This window comes from Phyllobates terribilis, unplaced genomic scaffold (genome assembly GCF_046119375.1).
Source record: "Phyllobates terribilis strain yellow unplaced genomic scaffold, ASM4611937v1 Scaffold_1__5_contigs__length_1240528914, whole genome shotgun sequence".
NCBI lineage: Eukaryota > Metazoa > Chordata > Amphibia > Anura > Dendrobatidae > Phyllobates > Phyllobates terribilis.
The window spans coordinates 422,316,072-422,339,624 of record NW_027362761.1 but is presented as its reverse complement, the minus strand read 5'-3'; the positions used below and the strand labels follow the sequence as shown (position 1 = coordinate 422,339,624).

General features: G+C 51.4%; 3 non-coding genes across 3 annotated transcripts; all 3 read right to left on the bottom strand.

Moving 5' to 3' along the window:
- Positions 1-1,088: 1,088 nt before the first annotated feature.
- Positions 1,089-1,217, bottom strand: LOC141175078 (small nucleolar RNA SNORA13). The gene has a single exon (XR_012253010.1). It is a non-coding gene; the product is annotated as a small nucleolar RNA SNORA13 (small nucleolar RNA).
- A 1,750-nt stretch (positions 1,218-2,967) lies between these two features.
- LOC141175111 (small nucleolar RNA SNORA13) lies at positions 2,968-3,097 on the bottom strand. The gene has a single exon (XR_012253013.1). It is a non-coding gene; the product is annotated as a small nucleolar RNA SNORA13 (small nucleolar RNA).
- A 19,988-nt stretch (positions 3,098-23,085) lies between these two features.
- LOC141175122 (small nucleolar RNA SNORA13) lies at positions 23,086-23,214 on the bottom strand. Its single transcript, XR_012253014.1, has one exon. It is a non-coding gene; the product is annotated as a small nucleolar RNA SNORA13 (small nucleolar RNA).
- Positions 23,215-23,553: the final 339 nt, after the last annotated feature.

Here is a 23,553-nt window from a genome sequence, read left to right as displayed (position 1 = left end):
ATGTACACAGGAACGGTCCCTCGTAAACCCATGTTGATATTGGGTCATGAGGTTATTCTTCTTCAGATACTCTAGTAGTCTAGTGGGTGCAGCATCACTCGATAACACTCGTATGGAGCGAGGCCGTGACCACTAGACGGCTTCTTCCTGGGAGTAGGCATATCACATACATCACCATTCCAGGCTCAGAAACTGGCCAATGCATGCAGTGTGCGCGCTGAGGGGATTAACAAGTCACAGTGACTGTACTTATTTTAGACCTCTAGACCTCTTTAGGCTGTACTTATTTTAGACCTCTAACGATCAATCTGTGCATATGAAAGTGTGGTGGGCCAGTCTAAATAGGCCATTAAATATTTAATGGCCACTGTCAGCCAATATGAATGCACCCTTATTAACATTGACCTATAGATCTTACTGAAGCTCCCAGAAATGTAAAGGTTAGGGTTCATGGGGTTTGTGATTGACCCAGATTGTGCCTTTCTGCTTTATAAGCCAAATTACACAACACAGTTCGTTAAGGCTGGCATTGTGCATGTCACCGGGCATAACCGCATCACAAGAGAAGTAGTGCTCGTTACTCGTTTGCCCAAGGTGCTCGGGTATACACCAAGTATCACGGGTGCTCGAGTGACATGTTAGGGTCCATGTGGCCGCATGTTTTGCAGTTTTTAGACCGCCACAAAAAATACAGGGATTGTCTGACAAACGCAGGCAATCCCATGTTTTGTGGAGGTCAAACAGCCGCGAAATATGCAGCTGCAGGGACTCGAACATGTCACTCGAGCACCCGCTATACCCGAGCACCCTCGGCAAAGGAGTAAGGAGCACTTGCACTCATCACTAAAGATAAGCCATGCACCAATGGGGAAGGCACAGTGTCCAGAACAGTTGTAAAAAGAGCAGGGCAGTTTCCTGGTGCATGTGCCATACTAATGACCTCATTGGGGAGATTTAGCAAAGCAGTCAAAAATAAACCAAAAGTATTTGCTGCCCATGGCAGCCTGTCAAAGCAGCTTTTTTTTCCAAAGCTCTAAAAGTTCTGCAGGCATATGACAGGTTGCTATGGGTAATGTACGTTAGGACACAACTGTTCCCATTCAACCTAGTACCCGCACAATAATATCAGGGCACGACAAGGGACATGGAAGTTACTGTATGCCTTGTTTGACGCTACATTCATCATTTTGATAAAATGAATGGGTAACACAAAGGCAAACCTCCCTGCTCCAGCACAACAGAACATTTTGTAAACTTAGAACATAGAAAATGGGTTCTCATAAGAGACGGGTTGAAGCACAAGTAATAAGAGTAACCAGGATGACATTGTCCTCAGATGTCCACAAAAAGTTGGACTAATAAGACTTATCGGGCTCTAGAGTGGTGGCAAAAAAATTTGGGGGCTGAATTACTTTGATGAAGTCTTTTTGCAATTGTTTTCCACTCAAACCCCCACAGTAAGAAAACATTGAAAATTCCTAAATAATCCAGCAACTTTTCATTGCGGGTGATGCTGCAGAGGATGGTACCGCCATCATGTGATGGCTTCTCTTAATCTATTACCAGAATTACAAATGAGAGTCCCATCGGGAAATCCTCCCATAATTTTAATGTAAAAAAGTGTCAGAATATGGTTTGTGCTTACCTCCTAACAGGCTCCTTATGCTGTGCATTAAGTAAAGGGTTGATTACCTTACCTACAAATATGAAAAAAAATGTGAGAATCCTCAAAACAGAAAATGAAATCTTCATTGTCACATGCAATTTTTCCATATTATTTGTAATTACATTCCCAGATGTTGGATTTACGACACTCATGCTGAGTGTTGGTACCTGATGGTCTAAAACATGGATAAAGATTTTCTATTACACTATATTTGACAGCATGAGTATATTTATGGTCCTGTATTCATTAACATGGGATACCATTCGTATGAATTATGGAAAATTTGGGCTAAGCGCTTTTTATTCTTCTTTCTTTGTGTGCACTTTATATCAATTTTTGTAGCTTGTATTTTTAACTATACTAATATGTTGTATATAAGCCCCCAATCCGGCCTGCAAGACAATGAAAACACCTTTTATTATACTCTCCTACGGGGCGGTCCGATGGGTGTCGCTTGTCTTGACCTGACAGCTCCTCTGCTTCGTGTGGATGACGCATCCTACTTCATCCAGTGTCCAGCATTGCACTCCTGTACAGGCTGCTCTCAGCAGGGCAGAGAAGTACAAGTACCGCAGTGCACAGGGAAAGGCCACACAGCGCAGAGCATGTGCACCGCAGTACTTTGCTCTGCCCTCACCACGGCATAAAGAACACCTGCGCAGGAGCGTGGTGGTGGACACTGGATGACGTAGGACGTGTCACCCACACGAAGCAGAGAAGGAGGGTGACATCAAGAAGAGAGGAGACGCTGGATCAAAACCAGCGACATCGATCAAACTAGACCGCCCCATAGGTGAATAATAAAAGCTATTTTTCTTGTCTTGCAGGCTGGATTGGGGGCATATATACAGCATTCTAGAATGCAGTATATGAGGGCTGAAAGGTACTAGACTTACCTCATAGGGGAAAAAACCTGCTGGCTGGTTCCCATTAAAGGGAATCTGTCAACAGGTATGAGCTATATAATCTGAGAGCAGTGTGACATAGGGCAAGAAAGCCTTATTCCAGGGATGTATCACTCACTGGGCTGCTTGGTGTAGTTTTCATAGCCCAATGCATCCCTGGAATCAGGCTCTCGTGCCCTATATTATGATGCTCTCAGATTAAGTGGCAAACCCTGCTGACAGATTCCCTTTAACTGCTAGACCAGCAAGTGAAGCAGATGGACACTGGTGTAACCATCCCATGCAGAGAAGCAAGCCGACGTGTTTATTCTTCACTTATCGGAAGGCAAAGTATTCCTGAACAACCTCTATCAGTACAATAATGGTAATTTGGTGCCGCCAAGTGAGAAGCTGCAGAATTATTCCAGCACAGCCATACACCTAGAGAGGAGACATCGGGAGGTGCGGCAGGCCATGATGGGATTACTGTCTGCCTTTCCTGACACCACATTCACCATTTATATAGCAAATGGGCAAAACAAAGGCAACAATTACATTAGTTCTGTACATGACCAGTATTAACGAGGCAATGCCCTTATCTCAGCAGGAAATCACTGACCCTTTATTTCTGTTGGGCATCATTAAGTGCCCAGGGGATTGTCATCCATCATTCAAGAATAGAGAGTGGGGATTCATGTCACAGCAAAACAGACCTAGAAGTAACAAAGAAAACAGATTCTTATTATATAGTATGTAAAAAACAAGACCACAAGAACACCAAGTGTCAGTGACTCAGTCTATGGGTGGGTTCTCATGTTCAGGATTTGCTGCAGTTTTGACGCTGCGTGTTTATGCAGTGTGAAACCCACAGCTCCCAGATGTTACAGCATAGTGGATGGGGTTTGTAGAAATCCTATGTCCACTATGAGTCTATGTACACCTGCAGATCATTGACATGCGGCAGCACGTCTTTCAGATCCGCAGCATGTCAATTTCTCTTGCAGATACGCATGTGGACTTTCCCCATAGTCTTGCATCAATGGGGAAAGTCCGCATGTGGAAAAAAAAAAAAAGAGTGTGTACACGCTCATTTGTAATGGGGCAGAAGTGGTGCGGCTATTCTGCAGCGGGTCCCGATCGTGGGAACATACCCTTACAGGCTGGGCTAGTCCCTGCACAATGTGCACAATAAGCACACACCCTGTCAGCTCAGCTCAGATCAGCAGTAAGGACCCAGCAGCAGAGAGGTGTCAGAGTACCCAGCGTGCACAGACCAGCGCTGCCCCCGCAGGAAGAAAACTGGATATGTTTTCCTCGCTGTCAGTTAGTGGCGATGGACAGCATCTACTAGTATACAAGTAACACCTGCATCGCGTGCCACCAAGTGATAGATGACGCGCCCCCTGGGCTGTGGGGCACCCGGAGACGGGCCTGTAGATGCTGGGGGTTGTAGTCACTGTGGCGGTGACCCGGTCCGTGACCCAGGGCGGTCAAACCAGGGTAGTTTATGTATAGTCAGACTAGCCACCTGTGGGATGCAGTTATTGGGAACCGCCGCTGCGGAGCAGTCCACTGAAGCTGATGGTGTGTGCAGCAAGGTGATGTGACTCCCCACAGGAAGAGTGGATCTTCAGGGCAGCGTGTATGGATGATGGTGGTGATAGTGCCTGGATCAGTAATAATAGCACAGAGTATTTGCAGTGCAGTCCTAGGGTCTTTACTGGTGGTAATTATATAGGCCCCAACGGGAGTACTTGCTAGGGATGAGGGCTTGGTCAGTCTGTGAGCAATCCTAGAATCCCCCTGGCCAGGTGGAGTTGTAGGCCTGCCGTTCTGACTGTACTCTTTGGCTATCCCGCTTATAGTCGTGTGTAGCCCACGTCCCTGAGTGTGACGTGCTGTGCTCACCCGTATGGCTGGCAACTCGGATCCCGTGTAGGAAATGCAGGACGGGTACCACTATGGCATCATTTATGCGAGTCCAGGACTGAGGGAACTCTCCGAGAACGGTGCTGATCATTTCTTCCTTGTCTTCTGCGGGTTCAAGGTCACTCTGATCTTCTTCTGCACTACGGAGTTGCTCGGGGCATCTTTTGAGGTGGTCTCTGGAGACGACACTAGTGGTTTCTCCTCCGTCCTTGGTGATTACGCACACCTTTGGGTTGTCGTGGTCAGACTGCAGTACGGTGTAGGGTTCCCTTTCCCACTGGTCGTCCAACTTATGTAGCCTTCTCTTCCGCTTCAGGACTTGCTCACCAGGTTCTAGGGGACCAGCAGGGGCGTGTTGGTTGAAGAGTTTTTCTTGCCTCTCTCTCACCTGGGCCAGGCTCTTCTCCACACTCTCCTGTACCTTCTTGTACTGCAGTTGCCTTTCCGTATCCCAGTCCGCATCCGGGGAGGTGTCCTCAGGTATTAGGACTCCCATCTCCAGGTCTACTGGCAGCTTACCTGGTCTAGCTCGCATCAGGTAAGCCGGGGTGCAGTTTGTAGCATTCACCGGGATATTGTTGTATAGGTCTATCAGGTCCGGCAGTTTTTCTGGCCACAGGCTGCGTTCCTCCAGGGGCAACGTCTTCAGGAGATCAATGACTATATTGTTCATCTTCTCACACATCCCGTTGGTTTGGGGGTGGTAAGGCGTTGTACGAATCTTCTTACAGCCATAGAGGTTGCAGAACTCCTGGAAGATTTCAGCCTCGAACGCTGGACCCTGGTCTGTCAGGACCTGTTCCGGATACCCGTGTGGACGGCAGAAATGTTGCTGGAAGGCTCTGGCCGCTGTTTGGGCTGTCAAATCCATTACCGGGACCACCACTAGAAAATGGGAATAGTGGTCCACGATTGTCAGGGCATAGATGTATCCAGACCGGCTTGGAGCCAATTTGACGTGGTCCAGAGCTACCAGCTCAAGAGGCTGCGTGGTGACGATGGGCCTCAAGGGTGTCTTCTGGCTGGTGCGGTCCTTCCTCCTCAGGTGACAAGGGCCACAGTCTCTGCACCATTTTTCTACAGCTCCTCTCATGCCGACCCAAAAGAACCTTCCTCTTAGTAGGAACTCCAGTTTCTTCCAACCGAAGTGTCCCGCTCTGTCATGGTAAGCCCCCAGGACCATTGCTGCATCCCGCCTTGGGACCACGACTTGCCAGGTCAGCTAGTGCGTCCGACAATCCTTCTGCACAACTTCGTAGAGGAACAGCTTGCTCTTCTCCTTCCATAGCTGCTTGGCTTCCTCTGGGGCATCTGGATCTAAGCGGGCGTCTTCCCGGGTCAGCAGATCTTTCACCAGGCGGACTGCAGGGTCACTATCTTGGGTCTCGGCCCAGCTGTGGTGAGGTAGGGGATTGATCATCACGGTTGTTAGATCCTCCTCCTTCACGCGGTGGGAGTATTGAGCGGCTCCATACCGGTGAAACGCAGGGAGTTCTACCTCCTCCAGCTCTTCTGGGTCTTCGTCACCTTCAGGTAAGTGAGGCATTCTTGATAGGGCGTCCGCATTGGCATTGGTTTTGCCTGCCCGGTACTTGATCACGAAGTCATAGTTGGAGAGACGGGCCATCCACCGCTGTTCCAGGGCACCCAGTCTTGCATTGTCCAGGTGTGTCAACGGGTTGTTGTCCGTGTACACGGTGAACTTTGCGGAGGCCAGGTAATGCTTGAAGCGTTCCGTCATGGCCCACACCACCGCCAAGAATTCTAACTTGAAGGAGCTGTAATTCTCCGGGTTCCTCTCGGTGGGCCTCAGCTTCCGACTGGCGTATGCGATCACCCGTTCTCTGCCCTGTTGGTTTTGGGACAGTACGGCTCCCAGTCCCACATTACTGGCGTCCGTGTGGAGAATAAAAGGCTGGCCATAATCAGGGTAGGCCAGGATCTCATCCCCCGTGAGGGCCATCTTCAACTGGCGGAAGGATTCCTCTTCCGGTTTATCCCACTTGAAGGGTGGCTTTTGACTTCTGGACTTAGACTGTCCGATCAGGAGGTCCTGCATTGGAGCTGCCATCTTGAAAAACCCGGGGATGAATCTTCGGTAGTAGCCTACCAACCCGAGAAACTGTCTCACCTCTTTGATGTTCGAGGGGCTTGGCCAGCTCTTGATTGCCGTAACCTTGTCAGGGTCGGGGGCCACTCCTTCCGCGCTTACCACGTGCCCTAGGTACTGGACCTTTGGTTTCAGCAGGTGACACTTCGATGGTTTCACCTTCAGGCCATAGCCTGCCAGGGCTTCGAACACCTCGGCCAGGTGCTTTAGATGGTCCTCGTAGGTCTTTGAATAGACGATCACGTCGTCCAGGTAAAGGAGGACCGTCTCGAAGTTTCGGTGCCCTAGACAGCATTCCATCAGCCGCTGGAAGGTCCCCGGTGCGTTGCAGAGCCCGAAAGGCATACAGTTGAATTCGCTCAGTCCCATCGGGGTGGTGAAGGCGGTCTTCTCCTTGTCAGCCTCTGCCACAGGAACCTGCCAGTACCCGCTAGTAAGGTCCAAAGTAGAAAAGAAGTTAGCTGATTTTAGTGCAGCTAAAGACTCCTCTATTCTAGGCAGCGGATATGCGTCTTTGTGGGTGATACGGTTGATTTGTCTATAGTCCACGCACATTCTCATGGTGCTGTCCTTCTTTTTCACCAGAACCAAGGGGGCTGCCCAGGCTACAGCTATCTCTAATGACCCCAGCTTCTTTCATTTCCCTCAGCATACCCTTGGCATTCTGATAATGTGCAGGGGGTACAGGTCTGTGTCTTTATTTTATCGGTGGGTGGCTCCCTGTGGGAATGTGGTGTTCTATCCCCTTTACTCTGCCGAAGTCTAGCGGGTGCTTACTAAAGACTCTCTCGTACTCCTGTACCACCCGGTAGACTCCTTGTTTTTGGTGCAGGGGAGTGGAGTCAGCACCCACATGGAGTTTCTGGCACCAGTCCTCCTTTTGTTTCTGGGAGCCATTACCCTTCGCCTGTGGAGATGGAGGCAAGGGTTCCACGGCCCTGATAGCTTGGTGTTCGACAACAAACAGTTTGGCGAGTGTAGCGTACCTGGGTAAGTGTACCTCCCTCTCCCCAATGTTGAGGATGCGGACGGGCACCCTCCCATGACGGACATCAACCACCCCCCGGACTGTCAAAATGGTGGGCCTGCTGTCTGAGTACACGGGTTCTACCATGGCTTGGTAGTCTCTACCTCTCAACCCGATTGCAGTCCGACACCAGATCATCATTTCACTTTTGGGAGGCATGGAAATGGGGAATGGGTCACTCAGTCTGACGCTACCGATCTCACCACCAGACAGTTCTACCTGCTGCCGTCTCATCAGGGCTTTTATCTCCTTGTTGAGGACTCTCTGTTGGCTGGAACTAGCATTCACCGCCACCTGTTGTAAGATTACAATTACCTCTGAAAGACAATTTTCAATTACATTAGTACCCACAGTTATTTTAGGGTGACTTTCACGACGGTCAATGTCCACAATAATCACTCCCTGTGCCGGCAGTTCAACTTTACCAATTTTTATGGTCATCTCCTTGAACCCCATCTGCGGCACGGGTAAGCCATTACTGGCGATGATGCTCAAGTTACTGTCTGGATACCGTGTGATATCAGCATCAGTCCAATACTGCTTAAAAAGTACATAAGGGATAGTGGTTACTTGTGACCCAGTATCCAGCAAGGCGCTCATGGGGATGCCGTCCAGCACCACGGGTAAAACCGGGCGCCCCCCAACGTACTTATCACGCCAATTATAAGGGCCTGGTGATCTTATGCCTGGGGGTTGGCCCTCTGCCCCAGGTTGGACCCGTTTAAATTACAGTACCTGGAAATGTGTCTGGGCTGGTTGCATCGACGGCAAATGGGCTGTCCATCCTCTGCGTAGCGGTCTGTGGGCCTCCCTCGGAACGACGGGATCCTCCTCTGTCGACGCCACGGGACATCCTCCGGACTTGAAGCCAGCTCGATGGGTCTTGACGGGTCCACTTGCAACGCCTGGACGATCCTGGTCAATGCCGCGATGCTCCTGGTCAGCTCCTGGACTTGGTGGTGCAGGTCTTTCGACGGGGCTTGGTTCAGGGCCTGTGCATCAGCCCCCACGGGGTCCATAGACGAGGGCGCCGCCTCCTGGTGGTAGGTGAGAGCAGGGTGCCGGGGGTTTATAGCGCCACTTGTTGCGGATTCGTGGAGCACCCTTATGGCCCTGTCCTTGAATTGGGCAAAGGTCAGATCAGGGTTCTGAAAGAACATGAGGCGCAGCTGGGTCCTGTGGGCGCTAGACAGCAGACCTTCTATAAACTGTTCTGTTAGTAGATTATCCGTTTCATGCACGCTGCCAGGGTCAGCTTGTTGGATGGCCCTTAGGGCTTCCTGCAGATTTAGGGCATAGTCTCTGATGCTGTCCTGTGCCCGCTGCTTACATCCATAGAACCTCATTTTAATTTCAGCGGAGGTACGGGTGTCAAAGGTACCCCGCAGCCGGGCCAGAATACCCTTCACAGTCCTTTTCTCCTCATTCGGCCATGATTTTACCTCCCTTTGGGCTGCGCCAGTTAACTGCCCTGTTAGTATGCTGACCTTCTGTTCCTCTGTCAGGGGGTAGACTTGGAACAAACTGTACAGCCTTTCCTTAAAGTCAGTTAGGGCATGGGGCTCCCCTGAGTACTTGGGCAGCCAGGCCGCTCCAGGGATGTAGGGCAGGGAAAAGGGCATCACCGCTGCTGCAGCTGCGTTGGTGGTAGTGGGGGCCTCTGTGTCCGACATCTTCCTTTCCTCCCCCCTAGTCAAGCATGGCCTACCTTCCGACGATCCTCTTCTGTATGCCGCGGCTCCGCTGCTGCTGCTATGAACGAGGACCTGGCGTCGCGTCCTGATGACGTCAGCGTCGCTCTCTCTCCCTTCCAGGACCTTGCGCAGCGTCGGTGCGTGGGGCGGAGCTTCGGATCTCGCGCGGTTTTGACGTCCACGCCCCTCTTCTTCCCGCGCGGCGTCCTGAAGATGGCGTCCGATGGCGGGAAACAGCTGCGGATGGCGGGAAGACGGCGGGAAACGGTCCAAGATGGCGTCTGATGGCGGGAATCGGCTCCGGATGGCGGGAAACGACTCCGGACGGCGGGAAACTTCGCCACAGGTAAGTTACAAAAGTCTTTTTTCAGGCACGCAGTACCCGGTGGTTGCGGGCACGAAATCCTGCCGACTACGCCAAAGCTGACTCGCCCCCTGGGCCGTGGGGCACTCGGATCCGGGCAATAGGGGAAACGATGGGAGTAGTAGTGGCAACCCGGTTCCGTGGCTCTGGGTGGTCAGGCCAATGGTAGTCTGCTACGTTCTGCTGATAATGTCCGACTACGCCACCCGTGGATTGTGGTTATTAGGAACTGCCGCTGCATGCAGACCGCTGGGGCTGATGAGGTGTGCAGCTAGGGTAGTGTGACTCCCCACGGGAAGATTGCAGCCCCAGGGCAGTATAATGGATGGTGGGAGTGATGGTAGTGAGAGTCCCAGTGCTGATAGTGCTGGAGGAGCAAGGAGCACACAGACAACAGGTTGCAGTCCAGGGTCTTTACTAGAACAGGTAAATTGACCCACAAACAGTCCCAGCTAGCAGGGGACCTGGATGTCTGAGAGCAACGGGGAAATTGGCCCTGGTCAGGGTGAGGGTGTAGGCCTACCGTGCTTTCTGTGTCCTTCTGGCTATCTCCTCGTTATAGGGTAACAGCCCACGTTTCCGAGCTTTCCGTGTATTCTCGCCTGTATGGCCTGCGACGTGGGTTACTTTCTGCTCCCAGCCTTGTACGGCTTTGCTGGTTCCTTCTGTTGTGGCAGGGCCTCCAGGCTTCTTAGGCCAAGGAATATACAGTCCCTTGCGGACTGGTTATCTGCTGGAGGATGTAGAATCCTCCCAGCCTCAGACACCAAAGTCTGGTAAAGTCAGTCTCTTATCTGCCAAGACAGGCTTGCTTCGCCTCTTGTCTCTGGCTTGTGGCTCTCCTCCTGCCACACTTCCTCTTAGGTGCAGTGCAACTGTCTGTCCCTGCTCTGCTCTGGGACAAGTCTCAGTGCTGAGACAGGCCATCAAGTTCTCTCTAACCCTGCCCCCAGTACCAGCTTTTATAGGGGCAGCCAGCTCCCCCTACTGGCCTGAGACAGGAGGCATTGCATGCTAATGTTCCCCTGACCAGAGAACCTCCCCCTTGCTCTCAGACACAGCTTTAATTACACTTGTGGCATCCAGGCCAGGGTGACACATATGTACTCCGGCTAGGACGAGCTCTGCCAACTCCAGTCCTCAGCTCCTTGCTCCTTAGTGTCCTATGCAACTCCTCACACTGACTGAACTCAGACTAAACTTAGACAGGCTAACCCCGCCTCCAGATCCAGTTATATAGGGCAGGATCCTCCCCTTTTCTGGTCTGGAGCAGGAGGTGTTGCTTGTAGTGTGTTCCCTGACCAGGAAACTCCTGTTTTGCTCCCAGACATGGTATTTCTACCATTGTGGCAACCAGACCCTCTAGTGTTCCACATTCCCCCCTAGTAAATTTCAGTACTCCGGGACTGAGCATATTTTGCAAAAACAACAGGTAACAATATACAATACATGAACATATTTACAGGCATTATTGTCTTTTTAGGTCACGGTATCATCCGTAACCAGGTGTCCATTTCACTGAAGGTGTAGCTTGAAGGACCCATACCAAACCCTCCACGGAGGCCCTGGGGTGGCTACAGGGCATTGATGATCCGGATGTTGGACCACGTCTTCAGCCACCTCCACGGGTTTTTGTTCTGTGGTCTGGCACAAAAGGGGCACTTTCCAGGTGCAACTATTTACAAGGTAAAGTTTTTGGTTATCCATTGTCCATAACCTGAAAGTCTTTTTGGACCCTGTTAGGTAACTGGAAAAAACATATTTAATACACACATAAAACATTTGCAATAATACAGTTATACATTACACTTTAAATTCTCCATCGAGCAGGGATCTGACCTCTGGTGATTCTGGTAGACCTACGTAACACACTGTCTGTCTGTGTTCTACCTTGGTCCCCTGTATTTACCCCTGGTGTGGTGGGCTCAATGTTCACCTCACTACAGGTGTTTGGAAGTGTCTCTGGTAGGTTGGGCAGCTTCCTACGGATCCTTTGGCTTACCGTGGGTACGACAGGCTCGCTACTAGCAGAGGGTAGATTCTCCTGGTCTGCTGATGAGGAATCTTCTGTCTCCTGGGCCAATGGTTCTTCCAACTCTACTGGGACTTCCACAGCTTCTTGAGGGGCTGGTTGGAGAAATGTAAGGACTGGCACAATAATGGCATTATTCACTTGCATCCATGACCGGGGAAATTCTCCGAGTACTGTGCTGACCATTTCTTCCACTTCCTCTGCAGGTTGAGGGATATCTTGGCCTTCTTCAGCATGCTGTAGCTGCTCGGGACATTTCTTCAGGTGGTCTCTGGAAACTGTTGCTGTTGTCTCACCTCCGTCCTTACTTATGAGGCACACCTTGGTGTTATCATGGTTTGAGGGTAGAACGGTGTACGGCTCTTTTTCCCACTGGTCATCCAACTTGTGGAGTCGCCTCTTCTTCTTTAGGCCTTGCTCTCCAGGTAACAGGGGAACAGCAGGTGCATGTTGATTGTAAGTCCTCTCTCGCCTTTCTCTTGCTTGGGACAGACTTCTTTCAATACTTTCCTGTACCTTACGGTATTGCTGTTGCCGCTCTGTGTCCCAATCTGTGTCTGGTGAGGCGTCCTGTTTCGTCAGAACTCCCATATCCAGGTCAATGGGCAGCTTACCAGGTCTTGCTCTCATCAGGTAAGCTGGTGTGCAGTTGGTGGTATTCACTGGGATGTGGTTGTAGAGATCCACCAGGTCTGGCAACTTTTCTGGCCACAGGCTGCGTTCCTCCAGGGGCAACGTCTTCAGTAGGTCTATCACCACCTGGTTCATCTTTTCACACATCCCGTTGGTCTGGGGGTGAAAAGGCGTTGTCCTGATCTTCTTGCAGCCGTACAGGTTGCAGAATTCCTGAAATACCTCCGCTTCGAAGGCCGGACCTTGGTCAGTTAGCACACGTTCTGGGTAAGCATGCGGGCGGCAGAAGTGCTGTTGGAAAGCTCTGGCTGCTGTCTGAGCCGTTTGGTCCTTGACTGGCACTACTACCAGGAACCGGGAGTAGTGGTCTACGATGGTGAGAGCGTAGACATAGCCTGACCTGCTCGGGGATAGCTTCACATGGTCCAGGGCTACCAGTTCGAGTGTCTGCTTGGTGATGATGGGCTGCAGGGGAGCCCTATGGCTGTCACGGCCTTTTCTTCTCAGGTTGCATGGTCCGCATTCTCGACACCACCTCTCGACTGCTTTCCTCATGCCAACCCAATAGAACCGTTCACGTAGCATGACTTCCAGCTTCTTCCATTCAAAATGTCCCGCTCCATCGTGGTACGCTTCCAGGACCATAGACGCATCTCGCCTCGGGACTACTACCTGCCAGACCAGCTCATGTGTCCGGGAGTTGACAGTTCTTCGACACAGCTTCCCTTCATAGATGAACAGCTTGCTCTTTTCTTTTCACAGCTGTTTGGTCTCTTCTGGAGCATCTGAATCAGGGTATGAATCAGCTTGTGTCAGCAAGACTAGGCGGACAGCCGGGTCACTGTCTTGTGTTTCTGCCCATCCATGGTGGGGCAATGGATTGAACGTGGCTTTTCTGTTGGCAGAGCACCTGTTCTTCACACAATGGGAGAACTGCTTTATCCCATGGAGGTGGAACGCGGGGATTTATATCTCTTCCAGCTCCTCTGGGTCTTCTCCCCCGTCTGGCAATTTAGGCATCCTGGACAGCGCATCTGCGTTTGCATTCTTGTGCCCAGCCCGGTACTTGATGGTGAATTCGTAATTAGACAGTCGGGCCATCCATGTTTGTTCCAGGGCACCAAGTTTTTGTCACGGGTGTGTCGCCACGAAGATCGTCACGAGTACACAGCCTGACTTCTCGCAGCTGACTTGTTGGTGCTTTGTGTTTTTCGGCAGTGAGGGAGTTAATTCTCTCTCTCTCTGTGCTAGACGAGGTCCAGCCTCGCCCAGCTGCAATCAATACTTCTGTAGTGAGACTCCTTCAAATGCCTGCTGGTCTGTTTGGGAAGTGTCGGTGAAAGCATTTCATTCAGACTTACAGAGCGGATCGTGGTGTTTGGAGTTTCTGAGATAAGTGTACTTGGAGTGTTTTTTCCCTTCCTCGCTTTATCATTTATCTCCTTTCCCGTTGGTGTTCCCTCTGTTGTAGTTGTGTAGTTGTTGTATGCAAGGTGGTTTTGGTTTTTCCCTTGTACTGTCTCGTTCGTCTAAGTACTGTGTGTGGGCATATTATTTCTTGTCCCCTTTTGTTGTGATCGGGGTCCTTCTCAGGACTAGATTACTTAGGTGCAGGGATCCTCAGGAGGTAGGGGTTACGCTGGCGGCCTGGACCTCTGTACCTTTAACAGTACCTCCAGGTTGAGGGATTAGTCAGGGCCCCAGCTTAGGGTCAGCTTAGGCCCCCTACCTCCAGTATACTGAGACAGCGTGACATTTTCACCGACCCACTTAGTTTTTCTCCAGCTACCATGGATCCAGTAGCCGGTCTAGCTCGGCAGTTGCAGAGTTTGTCCATGGAGGTGGCGGACGTTAGGTCCAAGGTTTTGCATCCTCAGGAGCAAGCCGGACCAGAACCTAAAGTAGCTCTCCCTGACAGGTTCACTGGGGGGCGGGACAAGTTTTTTGTTTTCCGGGAGGCATGCAAGTTGTACTTTCGGCTGCGGCCTCGGTCATCGGGGAGTGAAGAACAAAGGGTGGGAATTGTTATCTCGCTCCTACTAGGGGACCCACAATCTTGGGCGTTCTCTCTTCCCCCGGGCTCCCCGGCTCTCCAGTCAGTGGATAGGTTTTTCGCTGCTCTGGGACTCGTATATGATGACCCAGATCAGATCTCCCTTGCTGAGTCTAAGTTACGTAGGATCCAGCAGGGAGATCGTCCGGCGGAGGAATTCTGTTCGGAGTTCCGTAGGTGGGCCACGGACACCCAGTGGAATGACCCGGCTCTTAGGAGCCAGTTTTGTCATGGTTTATCCGACAAATTACAGGATGTGTTGGCACAGTATGACTCTCCCGCGTCACTGGAAGCCGCTATGGCCCTTGCTATTCGCGTTGACAGACGGCTTCGGGAGAGGTGCGGGATAACTCTACGCCCTGTGATGACTCCACTTCCTACAAGGTCCCCTCATATGGTGGTTCCCCTGGTCAGTCCAGAGGAGCCTATGCAATTAGGAGGGACATCATTTCGGGAGAGGGGACCGGTGGTGCGCCATAAGACAGGAAGGTGTTTCTTCTGCGGGAGAAAGGGACATTTTATTGGGGGGTGTCCATCCTGTCCCTTGCAGAGTGAAGAGTCATCGGAAAACTGTTGATCCCAGGTTGTGTGGTGGACGGCAATCTGGGAGTAGGTATTTCGTCCCTAGGTTCGTCTCAGTTTCTCGTACCGGCGGAGGTGGTGGTGGGTACGAGAACTGAGAGGATATCTGTTCTTCTGGATAGTGGGGCCGGGGCTAATCTGGTTGATGCTCGGTTTGCCCGGGTTCAAGGTATGCGATTGAGTGAGTTGGCTAAACCCATCCCCATATTCTCGATCGATGCCAGGCCTCTCGGTCAGGGAAGTTTTTTGCAAGCTGTGCATGACGTAAAACTTCAAGTGGGGGCGATACATAAAGAACTGTTGTCTTGCTACGTGTTGGAGGGTCTTCCCACTCCTATAGTGTTGGGCCTTCCCTGGTTAGCTAAGCATAACCCGGTTATTAATTGGCAAACCAGAGAGATAAGCCAATGGAGTAAATTCTGTAATAAAAACTGCATGAACACGGTCATCGGTGCGGTTACTCCTTGGGTCTTACCTCCATTTCTGGCGGACTTTGAGGATGTATTCTCGGAGAAAGGGTGTCAGGAACTACCTCCTCATCGCGAGTATGACTGTTCTGTAAAACTGCTCCCTGAGGCCAAGTTACCTAAAGCTAGGTTGTATAACCTTTCTGGTCCTGAGAGGCAGGCCATGAAGGATTATATTTCAGAAAGTCTGGCTAAGGGGCATATTAGACCTTCATCTTCACCGGTGGCTGCGGGGTTCTTCTTTGTTAAGAAGAAAGATGGAGGCCTACGCCCTTGCCTGGATTTCCGTGAACTTAATCGGATTACGGTCCGAGATCCGTATCCGCTCCCACTTATTCCCGATCTCTTTAATCAGATCGTGGGCGCCAAATGGTTCTCTAAGTTGGATCTCAGGGGGGCGTACAATCTGATTAGGATGAAGGAGGGGGATGAGTGGAAGACGGCGTTTAACACTCCGGAGGGGCATTATGAGAACCTTGTCATGCCATTCGGTCTGACTAATGCCCCGGCGGTGTTCCAACACTTTGTTAATGACATTTTTCGCCGCCTGGTGGGACAGTTTGTTGTCATATATCTGGATGATATCTTAATTTACTCGCCGGATCTGGTGTCTCATCAGGAGCACATTAGGCAGGTGTTACAGATCTTGCGGGATAATAAACTGTATGCCAAATGGGAAAAGTGTGTGTTCGCCGTACAGGAACTCCAGTTTTTAGGCTTCCTGGTTTCAGCGTCCGGTTTTCGTATGGACCCTGGGAAAGTGCGGGCAGTTCTTGAGTGGGATCGGCCAGAGAATCTTAAGGCACTACAACGTTTCCTGGGGTTTGCTAATTATTACCGGAAGTTCATTCGTAATTTCTCGTCCATGGTTAAGCCTCTCACAGACATGACTAAAAAGGGGACGGATTTTTCTAGGTGGTCTGACAAGGCTTGTCAAGCATTCTCCTCCTTGAAAAAATGTTTTGCCTCGGCACCCATACTCATTCAACCTGATGCGTCACAGCCATTCATTGTAGAGGTAGACGCTTCCGAGGTAGGGGTGGGAGCAGTATTGTCACAGGGTTCGTCCCCTGGTAAGTGGCATCCGTGCGCCTTTTTCTCTAAAAAATTGTCGTCCGCTGAGAGGAATTACGATGTCGGCAATAGGGAACTCTTGGCCATTAAGTTAGCTTTTGAGGAGTGGCGCCATTTTTTGGAGGGGGCAGTCCATCCGGTCACCGTCATCACCGATCACAAGAACCTGCTATATCTGGAGTCCGCGAAACGTCTGAATCCCAGACAAGCTAGGTGGTCATTGTTTTTTACCAGGTTTAATTTTGTCGTTACATATCGTCCTGGGTCAAAAAATGTAAAGGCGGATGCCTTATCTCGTAGTTTCCCTGGGGCCGGGAATACGGACGACCCGATTCCTATCCTTCAGGAGGGGGTGGTGGTTTCGGCAGTATGCTCTGAGCTGGAGGAGGAGGTATTGGAGGCTCAGGGGGACGCCCCTGTTGGACCTCCGGGGAGACTGTTTGTTCCAGATCAGTTGCGACAAAAGGTGATCGAGGCACACCATAACTCAGTTTTTGCAGGACACCCGGGGAGTAAAGCAACTGTGGATCTCCTCTCGCGTCGGTTTTGGTGGCCTAACTTACATAAGGAGGTGGTAACTTTTGTCGCGTTCTGTGGGGTTTGTGCGCGCTCTAAGACCTCACATACCCGTCCGTCTGGGGCCCTCTTACCTTTGAAGATCCCGGAGCGTCCTTGGACTCATCTGTCTATGGACTTTATTACGGACCTCCCTCCGTCTTCGGGTAAAACGGTCATACTCGTTGTAGTGGACAGGTTCAGCAAGATGGCACATTTTATCGCTCTTCCGGCTCTCCCTAATGCTAAAACTCTTGCGCAGGTGTTCATTGGGGAGATTGTGAGGCTTCACGGGGTACCCTCCGAGGTGGTGTCTGATCGGGGGTCTCAGTTTGTGTCCAAGTTCTGGAAGGCGTTTTGTGCACGGCGGGGGATGCATTTGTCATTCTCATCGGCTTTTCATCCTCAGACCAATGGTCAGACGGAACGTATGAACCAGAGCTTGGAGACATATCTCCGGTGTTTTGTGTCAGAGAACCAGGAGGACTGGGCTTCTTTCTTACCTCTGGCAGAGTTTGCTCTTAATAATAGGCGGAGCGAGTCTACTGGTAAGTCCCCGTTTTTTGGGGCATATGGTTTTCACCCCCAGTTTTGTACTTTCAGTAGGGGGGGCTCTTCGGGGGTTCCTGAGGAGGAACGATTTTCCTCATCACTCGCTTCAGTATGGAGAGGGGTGCTGAAGAATCTGAATACTATAGGGAACCGATACAAACGTATGGCTGATAGGAGGAGAGTGTCTGGTCCGGACCTAAGTGTGAACGATCGGGTATGGTTGTCTACCAGGAATATTAAACTTAAGGTTCCCTCCTGGAAACTGGGTCCCAGGTTCATCGGGCCGTACAGAATCAGTTCTATTATTAATCCGGTGGCATTCCGTCTTGACCTCCCCCCTACGTTTAAAATTCACAACGTGTTCCACAGATCATTGCTTAAGAGGTATGTGGCGCCGGTGGTACCGTCACCTTTACCTCCCCCTCCAGTGGTGGTCAATGGTAACTTGGAGTTCCAGGTATCGAGGGTCATCGATTCACGCTTTAATCGCCGGTCCCTTCAGTACCTGGTTCATTGGAAAGGGTATGGTCCTGAGGAGAGGATGTGGGTTCCTGCGTCGGATATTAACGCAGACCGATTAGTTCGGGCCTTCCACACGACTCACCCGGATAAACCTGGCCCTGAGGGTCCGGAGGCCCCTCGTAGAAGGGGGGGTACTGTCACGGGTGTGTCGCCACGAAGATCGTCACGAGTACACAGCCTGACTTCTCGCAGCTGACTTGTTGGTGCTTTGTGTTTTTCGGCAGTGAGGGAGTTAATTCTCTCTCTCTCTGTGCTAGACGAGGTCCAGCCTCGCCCAGCTGCAATCAATACTTCTGTAGTGAGACTCCTTCAAATGCCTGCTGGTCTGTTTGGGAAGTGTCGGTGAAAGCATTTCATTCAGACTTACAGAGCGGATCGTGGTGTTTGGAGTTTCTGAGATAAGTGTACTTGGAGTGTTTTTTCCCTTCCTCGCTTTATCATTTATCTCCTTTCCCGTTGGTGTTCCCTCTGTTGTAGTTGTGTAGTTGTTGTATGCAAGGTGGTTTTGGTTTTTCCCTTGTACTGTCTCGTTCGTCTAAGTACTGTGTGTGGGCATATTATTTCTTGTCCCCTTTTGTTGTGATCGGGGTCCTTCTCAGGACTAGATTACTTAGGTGCAGGGATCCTCAGGAGGTAGCGGTTACGCTGGCGGCCTGGACCTCTGTACCTTTAACAGTACCTCCAGGTTGAGGGATTAGTCAGGGCCCCAGCTTAGGGTCAGCTTAGGCCCCCTACCTCCAGTATACTGAGACAGCGTGACAGTTTTGCAGTGTCCAGGTGTGTCAGCGGGTTATTATCCGTGTACACAGTGAATTTGGAAGAGGCGAGATAATGCTTGAAGCGCTCAGTCATAGCCCAGACGATGGCAAGGAACTCCAATTTGAAGGAGCTGTAGTTCTCTGGGTTTCTTTCTGTGGGCCGGAGCTTCCTGCTGGCGCAGGCTATCACCCTTTCTCTGCCTTGCTGGATCTGGGACAGCACCGCTCCTAGTCCCACGTTGCTCGCGTCCGTGTGGAGGATGAAGGGTTGGCCATAATCAGGGTAGGCCAGGAACTCGTCTCCTGTTAGGGCCTTCTTCAACCTGGTGAAGGACTCATCTTCCAGCTTGTCCCATTTGAATGGTGGTTTCTGGTTCTTGGCCTTCCTGGACTGGCCTATCAGGAGGTCCTGCATGGGTGACGCCATCTTGGTGAAGCCTGGTATAAACCTTCGGTAGTAGCCTACCAACCCGAGGAACTGCCGCACTTCTTTGATGGTGGAAGGTCTCGGCCAGTCCTTGATTACAGTGATCTTGTCGGGGTCTGGTGTTACACCGTCAGCGCTTACCACATGTCCTAAGTACTGTACTTTGGGCTTCAGCAGGTGGCACTTAGACGGCTTCACCTTCAGACCAAAGCCAGCCAGGGCTTCAAACACTTCCGCCAGGTGCTTCAGATGATCCTCTTATGTCTTGGAGTATACTATGACGTCGTCCAGGTACAGGAGGACTGTCTCGAAATTCTTATGTCCTAGACAGCACTCCATCAACCGCTGGAAGGTTCCTGGAGCGTTGCAGAGCCCGAATGGCATGCAGTTGAACTCGCTGAGGCCCATCGGGGTGGTGAATGCGGTCTTTTCCTTATCCGCCTCTGCTACAGGAACCTCCCAATACCCACTAGTAAGATCCAAGGTAGAGAAATAATTAGCAGATTTTAACGCAGCTAGTGACTCCTCTATCCTGGGTAGCGGGTATGCATCTTTATGAGTTATACGGTTAATTTGCCTGTAGTCTACACACAGTCTCATTGTGCCATCCTTTTTCTTTACAAGAACTAATGGAGGTGCCCAGGGGCTACAACTGTCTCTTATTACCCCAGCCTCCTTCATCTCTCGTAACATCCCTTTGGCATTTTGGTAGTGTGCTGGCGGTACAGGCTGGTACCTTTCTTTAATGGGTGGATGGTCTCCCGTGGGGATATGGTGTTGAACCCCCTTTACCTGCCCGAAGTCGAGTGGGTGTTTACTGAAGACCCTCTCATACTCCTGGACCACCCGGTATACTCCTTGTTTTTGATGTGGAGGGGTGGAGTCAGTGCCCACATGCAGCTTCTGGCACCAGTCCTCCATCTGTCCCTTGGAGCCATTATCCTCCGCCTGTTTGGATGGAGGTAAGGGTTCCACTGTCTTTATAGAATTTTGGTTGACGGTGAATAGCTTGGCCAGGGTGGCATACCGGGAAAAATGGACTTCTTTTTCCCCAATGTTCAGGATGCAGACTGGCACTCTTCCATGGCGGACATCAACCACCCCCCTGGCTGTCAAAATGGTGGGCCTACTGTCAGAGTAGACAGGCTCTACCAGGGCCTGGTAATCTCTACCCCTTAGACCGATGGCTGCCCGGCACCATATCAGCAGTTCACTTCTTGGGGGCATGGCAATAGGGAATGGGTCACTCATCCTAACACTGCCAATCTCACCACCAGACAGTTCTACCTGTTGTATTTTCATCAGAGCTCTGATCTCTCTTTGTAGAACCCGCTGCTGGCTGGAACTGGCGGTCTCCGCAACCTGCTGTAACAAGACAATTATTTCTGCAAGACAATTTTCAATGACATTAGTGCTTAAGGTTATCATGGGATGACTTTCTCGGCGATCAATGTCGACAATAATCAGTCCTTGTGCTGGCAGTTCGACTTTGCCAACCTTTATGGTCACTTCTTTGAACCCCACCTGAGGTACGGGTTGACCATTGCTGGCATAAAAGCTCAAATGTTCATCTGGACGGCGGGTGATGTCAGAGTCAGTCCAGTACCGTTTGAAAAGAATGTAGGGGATGGTGGTCACCTGGGATCCAGTGTGCAGCAACGCGCTCATTGGAAAGCCATCCAGCACGACAGGTAGGACCGGTCGTCCTCCCACATATTTGTCTCGCCAGCTTGATGGGCCTGGTGGTCTTATGCCTGGGGGTTGGCCAGCTGCCCCAGGTTTTGCTCGTTTAAATGACAGTACCTTGCATAATGTCCTGGCTGGTTGCAGCGGAGGCAGATGGGTTGTACGTCCTGGTCGTAGCGGTCGCTGTTCCTCCCTCTGGATGGTGGAATCTTCTTCTGTCGGTGCCATGGGACGTCCTCTGGACTGGAAGCCAGCTGGATCTTTGCTTTGGGAGACACCTGCAAGGACTGCACAGTTTTGGTTAGTGCAGCTACACTTTTAGTTAACTCTTGGACCTGATGGTGCAGGTCTGTAGACGGGGCATTGTCCAGAGTCTGTGCATCAGCTCCTACAGGCTCCGGGGAAAAGGGTGCCACCTCCTGGTGGTAGGTGATAGCTGGGCGGCGGTGAGCTGTAGCGCCACCTGGTGCTGGTTCTCGTAGCACCCGGATGGCCCTGTCCTTAAAATGAGCAAAGTCTAAGTCAGGGTTTTGCAGAGCCATTATGCGCAGCTGGGTTCGGTGGGCGCTGGACAGTAAACCCTCAATAAATTGTTCAGTTAACAGTCTGTTTTCATCACACTGTCAGAGTCTACCTGTTTGATGGCCCTCAGCGCCTCCTGCAGGTTTAAAGCATAGTCCCGTACACTGTCCTGTGCCCATTGTTTGCACCCATAAAACTTCATCTTTATCTCTGCGGTAGTATGGGTGTCAAAAGTGTCCTTTAAGCAGGCCAGTATCTCTTTTACAGTCCCTTTTTCCCTGGTTGACCAGGACTTTACTTCTCTCTGGGCTGCACCATAAGGATGGCTTATAAGGATGCTCACTTTCTGCTCCTCGGACAGGGGGTATACTTTAAATAAACTGCTGAGTCTCTCCTTGAAGTCACTCAGGTTGTGCGACTCTCCTGAGTACTGGAGCAACCACGCTGCCCCCGGTATATAAGGCATGGTGAATGGCATTACCGCGGCAGCGGCCGCGCTGGTGGTTGAAGTTCCCTCCATTTCGGGTGTCTTCCTCCCCCCTAGCGAACCGTGGCCTACCTTCTTTCACTTTTCTTCCGTAGGCGGCAGTTCCGCAGGTGATGGTCTCCGTCGAGGACCTGGCATCGCATGCTTCTGACGTCAGCGCTCACTGTGGCTCCTTCCAGGACCTGGCGCTGCGTCAGTGCGTGGGGCGGGGCTTTGGACTTTGCACGTTTTCAGCGATCACGCCCCTCTTCTTCCCGCGCGGTGACTTGAAAATGGCGGACGATGGCGGGAAAACGGCGACAGATGGCGGGAAATCTTCACCACGGTATGCGACACAGTCTGTGAAGGCGCGCAGTACCCGGTGGTAGCGGGCACGCAATCCTGCCGACTACGCCAAACTTGATGCGCCCCCTGGGCCTTGGGGTACCCAGAGCCGGGCCTGTAGATGCTGGGGGTTGTAGTCACCGTGACGGTGACCCGGTCCGTGACCCAGGGCGGTCAAACCAGGGTAGTTTATGTATAGTCCGACTACGCCACCTGTGGGATGCGGTTATTGGGAACCGCCGCTGCGGAGCAGTCCACTGAAGCTGATGGTGTGTGCAGCAAGGTGATGTGACTCCCCACAGGAAGAGTGGAGCTTCAGGGCAGCATGTATGGATGATGGTGGTGATAGTGCCTGGATCAGTAATAATAATACGGAGTCTTTGCAGTGCAGTCCTAGGGTCTTTACTGGTGGTAATTATATAGGCCCCAACGGGAGTACTTGCTAGGGATGAGGGCCTGGTAAGTCTGGGAGCAATCCTAGAATCCCCCTGGCCAGGTGGAGTTGTAGGCCTGCCGTTCTGACTGTACTCTTTGGCTATCCCGCTTATAGTCGTGTGTAGCCCACGTCCCTGAGTGAGACGTGCTGTGCTCACCCGTATGGCTGGCGACTCGGATCCCGTGTATTCCTCGCTCCTCTGTGTGTTCCCTGACCAGGAAACTCCTGTTTTGCTCCCAGACATGGTATTTCTACCATTATGGCAACCAGACCCTCTGTGGTGCCACAATAGATGGTACAGGAGTATCCCAGAACAGCTAAATACCCAGGGAGAAGACCTCCCAGAGCCAGGCAGCCATGATGGCATTTCTTTCTGCCTTTTCTGACACCACAGTTACCAATTATACAGTAAATGGGCAACACAAAGGCAGAGGGCATCAAACAGCAGAGGAATGATGTAACTGGACATTACCAGAGCGGTACCAGCCCCACAGGAAGCCACGGAGCGCTTATTTCTGGTGGGTATCAGCAGGCGACCAGGAACGTGGGGACCTTCATATGGAGCCATGGCACAGCCAGCCGACCTAGAGGAAACAGAGAGACATATAATGGAGCCATAGCACTGCCCGCCAACCTAGAGGAAACAGAGGGACATATAATGGAGCCATGGCACTGCCAGCCGACCTAGAGGGACATATAATGGAGCCATGGTACTGCCAGCCAACCTAGAGGGACATATAATGGAGCCATGGTACTGCCAGCCAACCTA